Raw genomic sequence first — 8,973 nt, forward strand, 5'->3', positions numbered from 1 at the left:
CCTAGCTAATTTTTTGTATTTTCAGTAGAGACGGGGTTTCACCATGTTGTCCAGGATGGTCTCGATCTCTTGACCTCGTGATCCACCCGCCTCGGCCTCCCAAAGTACTGGGATTACAGGCTTTGAGCCACCGCTCCCGGCCTAGGACTTCAACATCCTTTTGCGGGGACACGAGGCAATGCGTAACTCATAACACGTACTCTTTCATGTATTCCTGAGTAAAGCTTTAATTTGCCGAACAGATTGAATTCTCAACTCACCCTACAGGTAGCTGCACGTGGGTCGCGCGAAGCCCGGGTTCCGACTGGAGGCGCAGGTCTCGGGTGCCCTCTAGCGGCCCGCGTCAGTCACAGCGCCCCCGCCTCCAGCAGCCTCGCCCGGCGCGCCCCGGCCACTCCGCCCGCTCGGAACACGTGGCTTTAAGTCCTGGGAATGCCACGGTTCCACTCACCGGGGTCGATCTATTCTGCTTCCTTCAGGAGACCTTGACGGACCACCTGCTGTATGCCAGGCACTGTTGAGGTGCTGGTGAAATAGAGCCCACTGTCCGCGAGTTAGATCCAGCGGTGGGAGGCGGACGATTAGCGGTGGGGAATAAGCGATGGAGGGGGGTCGGGCCGGGAAGGGCAGGGATCCTGAGTGCAGGTTGCGATTGCAAAAGGGGGCATCGGGGAAATCTCGCTGAGCAAGTGACATTTAAGCCGCGACCAAGACGAGGAGGAGGAGCCTTGACATTGTCTGCGAGAAGAGTGGTCCAGGAGGAGGAGTGGAAGCACCAAAGCCCCAGCACCGGAGCGGCGTTGGCAAGCAAGGGCTAGGGAGGAGACGGAGGGGCTGCCACGGAGGGAGCCGGGCAGGGGTGCAGCAGGACAGAGGGAAAAGGGGCAGGTCCGGCGGGGTCTTTCAAAGGGATGCTTCCCTGGGCGTAAGGTTGTCAGATCTTTCAGTATAAGTATATCCCATGAGACATAAAAGCATGGAACATACTTACACTAAAAAAATACTTCGCGGCCGGGCGCGGTGGCTCAAGCCTGTAATCCCAGCACTTTGGGAGGCCGAGGCGGGTGGATCACGAGGTCGAGAGATCGAGACCAACCTGGTCAACATGGTGAAACCCCGTCTCTACTAAAAATACAAAAAATTAGCTGGGCATGGTGGCGCGTGCCTGTAATTCCAGCTACTCAGGAGGCTGAGGCAGGAGAATTGCCTGAACCCAGGAGGCGGAGGTTGCGGTGAGCCGAGATCGTGCCATTGCACTCCAGCCTGGGTAACAAGAGCGAAACTCCGTCTCAAAAAAAAAAAAAAAAAAAAAAAAAAAAATACTTCGTTGTCCTTCTGCAATTCAGTGTAACTCGGCATCTTGATCTATATTTGCTAAATTTGGTATGCCTGTTAGGTCTGGGGCAAAAGGGAAGAGCGTGGCCAGAGAAATGACTTGGTCTGACTGTTTTCAACCCATGTGACTCTTACCTATTGGACGTGTGCTATGCCAGAGAGTGTGCTAGACTCCGGGCATTCATTCAGCTGTGAGCAAAATGGACAGGATGCCTGCACCCCCACCCGTCCTCTGTGAGAGGGCTTTACCCCTTTGACCTGCTCATCCATCCTTGTCCTGTGGACACAGATGTAAAAGTGCTCCAGACTTCAGGAAGCTTGCAGCCTCCCAGCACAACACCTCATCTTCTCTGTTCCCGGTGATACCTGCCTTCCTTGCTACGCGGTGAGCTCCATGAAGATAGGGATTAGGTTTCTTTGACTCACAGCTGATTGGGGGTCAGGGCGCTGCCAGGCTGAACGACTGTGTCTTGACTGAGCGCCCATTTTTCTAAACTTGGTCCTCGAGCCTTGCTGGTGGAGGTGGCCTACCTAACATCCTTTACGTTAAATCTGTTCGAACCAGCTAGATTCGGTTTCTGCTGCTTGTGGCATGGAACCCTGATAATACATCAGTCCAAGCAGTTTAGTGAAGTAATCAGAGCAGAACATAGAGTGTTAAGCTGGCCAGGCGCGCTGGCTTGAGCCTGTAAAACCAGCACTCTGGGAGGCCGAGGCGAGCAGATGACTTGAATTCAGTTCGAGACCAGCCTATTCAACATGGTGAAACCCCATGTCCACTAAAAATACAAAAATACCCGGACATGGTGGCGCGTGCCTGCAGTCCCAGCCACTCGGGAGGCCGAGGCAGGAGAATCACTTGAACCCAGTCAGAGAGGGAGGTTGCAGTGAGCTGAGATTGCGCCATTGCACTTCAGCCTGGGCGACACAGCGAGACTCTTGTAAAAAAATAAAAAGTTGGCCGGGCGCGGTGGCTCAAGCCTGTAATCCCAGCACTTTGGGAGGCCGAGGCGGGTGGATCACGAGGTCAAGAGATCGAGACCATCCTGGTCAACATGGTGAAACCCCGTCTCTACTAAAAATATAAAAAATTAGCTGGGCATGGTGGCGCGTGCCTGTAATCCCAGCTACTCAGGAGGCTGAGGCAGGAGAATTGCCTGAACCCAGGAGGCGGAGGTTGCGGTGAGCCGAGATGGCGCCATTGCACTCCAGCCTGGGTAACAAGAGCGAAACTCTGTCTCAAAAAAAAAAAAAAAAAAAAAGTTGGTGCTCCCTTCTGGTGCTCCTGGAGTGGGAAGACCACAGCAGCACACCATAGTCAGGCCCCTTAGGAGACATGCAGGCTGTGTGGTGGACACCGTGGTGGTTTGTCTTCCTAGCGTCTTCTCTCTCTCTCTCTCTCTCTCTCTCTCTCTCTCCCTCTCTCTCTCTCTTACATAAAGATCCTATCCTTTTAGGGGTGGGTACCATGGTTGCCCACCCAGTGGCTGTATCAACGCTTCTACCTTGTACCATGTGATTTACTTATGTGCTCAGTTAACGAGAGCAAAATAAAAACATTTTTTTCAGACCCCTCCCCCCCGCACCCTGCCCCAAGAAAAAGGAGAGAAAGCTATGGTCCACCGAATGAAACACTGAGGTCCACTTCCGCCAGGGATGTGCCCCGGATGCCGTCATGAGTCCCTTAAAGTTGATGGGATTGGAAGCTTCCTGAGATCCTCCCAGAAGCAGATGCTGGTGTACAGCCCGCAGAACCAGGATTTAAAATGACATTTGCAATTGTTTAGGGATACGCTTATGATGGAATATTAAATGCAAAAAGAGAGAAAAAACAGACTGCTTCAAACAAGGCTTTGGATTCCATGTATATGTGTATTCAATACTCGTGTGCAGTGGGGAAAATAATCGGCAGGAAGGAAGCCAGGACCCCAGCGCCCCTTGTTTATTGGGCAATAGGGAATCGATGGTTCTTTTGTCCTTTGTCTGTTTTTATTTTTTATTTTTTATTTTTTATTTTCCAAGCTTGATTTAATTGATTTAACCATGCTAAAGGCTCTTAATACGCGAAGTTTCCAGGCTGCAGGATTCTCGGAGATAAAAAAAACAGCAGCGAGTTGGAATGTTTGAAAACCTCACAGCGGAGCTAAAGCTCCCACTTGCAATGTGGATTTTCCCTGTGAAAGGAAGTCGCCTCCCTTCTCCTTGAAGTCCCCTAGGTCTCAGTTTCTGCATCCAGCCAATGGGGATGACTGTGCGGAGGTCGAAAAGTCATCGCTCGGGCGAAGCGGAAGGCAGCCAGAGGCGCGCGCTCGGTAAGGAGCAGCCGCCGGCGGGCGCGGGCGTGGAGCCCTCCTAAGAATTCTAGCGGCACCGCCTCATCAGGCGGCCGGTTAGCTCAGTTGGTTAGAGCGTGGTGCTAATAACGCCAAGGTCGCGGGTTCGATCCCCGTACGGGCCAGGCTGGACTTTTTTTTTTTTTCCACCCCTGAACTCCTTTTGCGACTATTTTAAAAAAATGCTCCTTTCTGGTACTGTAACCGGCGTGCAGGCAGGAGCGAATTGCGGAATCTTTTGGACTCGGCCCAGAGGTTGTCGAAGGCGGCCTGCTGCGGAGAGCGGAAGGAACCCAACGCGCGCTGGGGCGGTGGCTCTTCACGCAGAGACCTCGCGCCTGATGCCACCTGAAGGGTCTGTTTTAAAACGCCATTGGTTAGGCCTTTAACATTTGTCGTTTGGGGGGGGGCACTCAGGACATCCAAACCGATGCACATCACCAGCTCCCACTCCCCACGTTTCTCGAGGCTGCGTCTTGCCTGGAGGAACTGCCCAGTGAAGACAGGTGCTCCCAGATGTCACGGCCTGGTGTTCTCTGGGCCCCCTGGCGGGGAAGCCTTCGAGTTGAAAATCCAGGTCTGGAATGAATGCATTCCGCAGATGGGTATGGAGAGCTGCTACTGCTTGCCCAGCACGGTTCTAGGCTGGGCACAAAACGCTGGGACACAAAGCCCAACCCGCCTGGAGACAATGACAGCCAGCAGATGACTGCCATGTTTTTAGTGAGGCGTTCAGGTTGTGAAAGCCTCTGGAAATCTTCTCTTTCCCGCCCCACCGCCCCCTTTTCTTTTCAGAAACGTCTTAGGCTTCTCATTTCTTCTTGATTCTGCATTTTGCAGCCGGAGAAAGTGGATGCATTTCCCTCTCCTGGTTCAAGTTTCTAGGGTGGTCAGGTGTGCTCAGTTGAACAAAAGCCAGTTGTATAGGGTCGATGCCACTGATGTCAGGATCCAGCAGGGGCTCCACCTGTTCTTGAAAATTCTACAGTGGAAACAGCTACTAGCTCTGACCTAAATAAGAAGGAGCTCAAAAATCTACAGACCTTGGTTAGTGCCCAGGGTGTAGTAAAAGTTAATAAATGCCAGGCGATGGCGCTGCTGTTATTATAAGCAAAGTTAGGAGCGCCTAGGCGGCTGACACCTAAAATAGACACCTGTACACACGATGGATGTCACATCTTTTAATAGTACTGGCAGGCACGTTTTTAGATGCAGGGACACAGCATGGAGGAATCGGCGGAGTTTGCAGCCCTCACGTTTCCTGAGCTTGAAGGGGTTTAGAATATGCCACGGTGGCATGAAAATTATTTTGAGTAGAAGGCATTTTAATTCCTGAAATCTGGCCAGGTGCGGTGGCTCACACCTGTAATCCCAGCACTTTGGGAGGCTGAGGTGGGCAGATCACCTGAGGTCAGGAGGTTGAGACCAGCCTGACCAACATGGTGAAATCCTGTCTCTACTAAAAATACAAAAATTAGCTGGGCCTGGTGGCGGATGCCTGCAATCCTACCTGCCTGGGAGTCTGAGGCAGGAGAATCGCATGAACCCAGGCAGTGGAGGTTGCAGGGAGCCAAGATGGCGCCACTGCACTCCAGCCTGGGAGAGAGGGCTAGACTCAGTCTTAAAAAAAAAAAAAAAAAAAATCCTGAAATCTCTTATCTGCTATAAAGCAGAGCTTCCTTCAGACCTTCCACTGTGCTGGGCACAGTGGTTCACACCTAGAATTCTTCAAGGGCTCTGTGAATCATTCAGCTTTTATTCTTTTGGATTCTAGTTTTATTTTTGTTCTAATTTAGATCTGATGTAGCCTCAACAACCTCATCTCCTTCTGCCTCAATTAAAAAAATAAAAATCTGGCATCTGGGATGTGGTGGTTAAAAACAAAGCAAAATAACATAACATAACAGCCTCAATCTTGAAAATTTACTGTTTGATATTCACATAAATTTCAGTCTGTCTATCTTAAAGCAAATTATTTGAGACCTGAATAAAAGCGTGTGAGGAAACCAATTATAAGTTTCTCCTTTTCACTTAGTTTCCCAAAGAGCCTACGGGTTCATTAAAGCCCACTTGTCACCTGTCCCATGGCAGTTCTCAGATTTAAAATTCACGAGGTCAACAGCACGGTGAAGGCATTGCTGCTTATGTGGCAGAGCTTCACCATCCGTCTTTATCACAACCTGCAGAAACTCAAAGAACTCACTGATGCCTCTTGACAGAGCTAAATTTGATTTATAATGGCCCCAAAGACGGCCCAATACATTAAGACCATGTTTCCTGGCCGGGCGCGGTGGCTCAAGCCTGTAATCCCAGCACTTTGGGAGGCCGAGGCGGGTGGATCACAAGGTCAAGAGATCGAGACCATCTTGGTCAACATGGTGAAACCTCGTCTCTACTAAAAATACAAAAAAAATAGCTGGGCATGGTGGTGCGTGCCTGTAATCCCAGCTACTCAGGAGGCTGAGGCAGGAGAATTGCCTGAACCCAGGAGGCGGAGGTTGCGGTGAGCCGAGATCGCGCCATTGCACTCCAGCCTGGGTAACAAGAGCGAAACTCCGTCTCAAAAAAAAAAAAAAAAAAAAAAAAAAAAAAAAGACCATGTTTCCACATTTAAAAAGCAACTCTTAAAATAACTAGTGTCCCTATTACACTCTGCAGTGGTCAAAATTTTAAATATTGTTTTGCATACCCAGAAGTTAGTATCAAATAAATCATAGGTGTGATGTTATACACACCTCTATAACTTCTTTAATGAGCTGAAATTACACTAAAGCTGGTAAATTGGTCACATACTACCATACATATAAAAAGCCCTCTGTGCTACAAGACTACTTCTTAGGTACAGAGTACCATTAGAAATCTGACTGAAAAATGTTATGCTTACTATAATGAACATTACTAATTGTTTCTACTTTAGGAGACTGGGGGAGGGTGATAGTGGAAAAAAAAAAAAAAAAAAAAAGCCCAGACTGTAAAGACTAAAATAAATACCTCAGCACTTTGGGAGGCTGAGGTGGGTGGATCACCAGAGGTCAGGAGGTTGAGACCAGCCTGGCCAACATGGTGAAATCCTGTCTCTACTAAAACTACAAAAATTATCCGGGCATGGTGGTGCATTCCTGTAGTCCTAGCTACTCCGGAGGCTGAGGTGGGAGGATCACTTGAGCCTGGGAGGTTGAGGTTGTAGCAAGCCAAGATCATGACACTGAAATCCAGGCTGGGTGACAGAGCAAGATCTTGTCTCCAAAAAACAAACAAACAAACAAACAAACAAACAAACAAACAAACAGTGTAGCCTGGGAGTCTCCCTATTAAAAAGAAAAAAAAAAATGTGGTAAGATACCCATAATATAAAATTCACCATTAAAAAATAATACAGCGGGTAGCATCATGAATGCAATGTATTGATGAGGATGATGGTGATCTTCCAGAACCTTCTCTGACACCAACCTGGCTCCCAGCCTTACTTTACTGGCTTCGGTGCTCATCATACTGTGCTGCAAATGCCAGTTTCCTTCTTCTCACCACCTAGACTGTTAAACCCCACTGGGCGGGAACAGCGACTTACCCTCCAGGTGCTTAATAAGGGTTTGCTGACTCGTGGACCTCCTGCTCTCCTTGGGGAGAGGAGCTGCAGCTACAAGACTCGGTGGGGAGGACACACAGAGCCTCAGCCTTAAGAAGAGGGGATCGGGCTGAGGAAGATGGGCAGTGGAGCTGGATGCTTAGTGACATGTAGAGAGGTTGGGTTCATTCATTCGTTCATTCATTCGTTTATTCTTTTTTTTTTTTTTTTTTTTTTTTTTTTGAGACGGAGTTTCGCTCTTGTTACCCAGGCTGGAGTGCAATGGCCCGATCTCGGCTCACCGCAACCTCCGCCTCCTGGGTTCAAGCAATTCTCCTGCCCCAGCCTCCTGAGTAGCTGGGATTACAGGCACGCGCCACCATGCCCAGCTAATTTTTTGTATTTTTAGTAGAGACAGGGTTTCCCCATGTTGACCAGGATGGTCTTGATCTCTTGACCTTGTGATCCACCCGCCTCGGCCTCCCAAAGTGCTGGGATTACAGGCTTGAGCCACCGCGCCCGGCCCATTCGTTTATTCTTATTCATTTATTTTGAGACGAAGTCTCTCTCTGTCACCCAGGCTCGAGGGCAGTGGTGTGATCTCGGCTCACTGCAACCTCCGCTTCCCGGGTTCAAGCGATTCTCCGGCCTCAGCCTCCCTAGTAGCTGGGATTACAGGCGTGCAACACCACGCCCGGCTAATTTTTTTGTATCTTTAGTAGAGATGGGGTTTCACCACGTTGGTCAGGCTCCTCTCGAATTCCCGACCTCAGGTGATCCCCTTGCCTTGGCCTCCCAAAGGGCTGGGATTACAGGCGTGAGCCACCGCGCCCGGCCTAATCGTTTATTCATATTCACCCACCCATCATTCATGCCCTGAGCCTGCGTTCTGTTCTGGGCAGGGCCCGTGCTGGGCACCGAATGAGTAATATATCATCTTTCCCTTCAAGATGCACCGAGCCTGGGCAGGTGAGTAGAGAGAGGCTAGGGTGGCATGGGAACAATGTGGGGTTGGGAAACACTCTTGTTAACAATTCAGACTGTGGTTCCGTCTTAGATCTATAAATCCAAACGTTTGGGGGTGGGCACAGGACTCTGCATCTCCAGACAGGATCCTCCGCTCATGATTCGGATGCACGATGATGTCAGAAGTTAGTGTGCTAGGGCCGGGCGCGGTGGCTCACGCCTGTAATCCCAGCACTTTGGGAGGCCGAGGCGGGTGGATCACGAGGTCAAGAGATCGAGACCATCCTGATCAACATGGTGAAACCCCGTCTCTACTAAAATGCAAAAAATTAGCTGGGCATGGTGGCGCACGCCTGTAGTCCCAGCTACTCAGGAGGCTGAGGCAGGAGAATTGCCTGAACCCAGGAGGCGGAGGTTGCGGTGAGCCGAGATCACGCCATTGCACTCAAGCCTGGGTAACAAGAGCGAAACTCCATCTCAAAAAAAAAAAAAAAAAAAAAAAAAAAAGAAAGAAGTTAGTGTGCTAACTTTTGGACCGGGGGTTCTGGAACCCCGAAGGTCCCGGAGAAGGTGAGTGTTAAATACATCCATGACAGGCAATAAGAAAATAAGAGGGAGCGGGTGTCCGCCCCGCTGATCAGCCTAGGAGCCGCGGCGCTTGTCGGCGGGGGCGGGGCACTCCACGACCTTCCCGCCAGGCACGGTCGCCTTCCGAGGTGTCTTGTCCTGCGAGGCATCCGTAGTTCGCCCCTTTCCCAGGTGACGCACATTGGA

The 8,973-nt window shown here is 50.3% G+C and overlaps 1 non-coding gene across 1 annotated transcript; it reads left to right on the forward strand.

Annotated features, from left to right (window-relative positions):
• The first annotated feature begins 3,719 nt into the window (after positions 1-3,719).
• On the forward strand, positions 3,720-3,793 carry TRNAI-AAU (transfer RNA isoleucine (anticodon AAU)). The gene has a single exon. It is a non-coding gene; the product is annotated as a tRNA-Ile (tRNA).
• The last annotated feature ends 5,180 nt before the right edge of the window (positions 3,794-8,973 follow it).

Source organism: Saimiri boliviensis, chromosome 2 (assembly GCF_048565385.1).
Source record: "Saimiri boliviensis isolate mSaiBol1 chromosome 2, mSaiBol1.pri, whole genome shotgun sequence".
Taxonomy (NCBI): Eukaryota; Metazoa; Chordata; class Mammalia; order Primates; family Cebidae; genus Saimiri; species Saimiri boliviensis.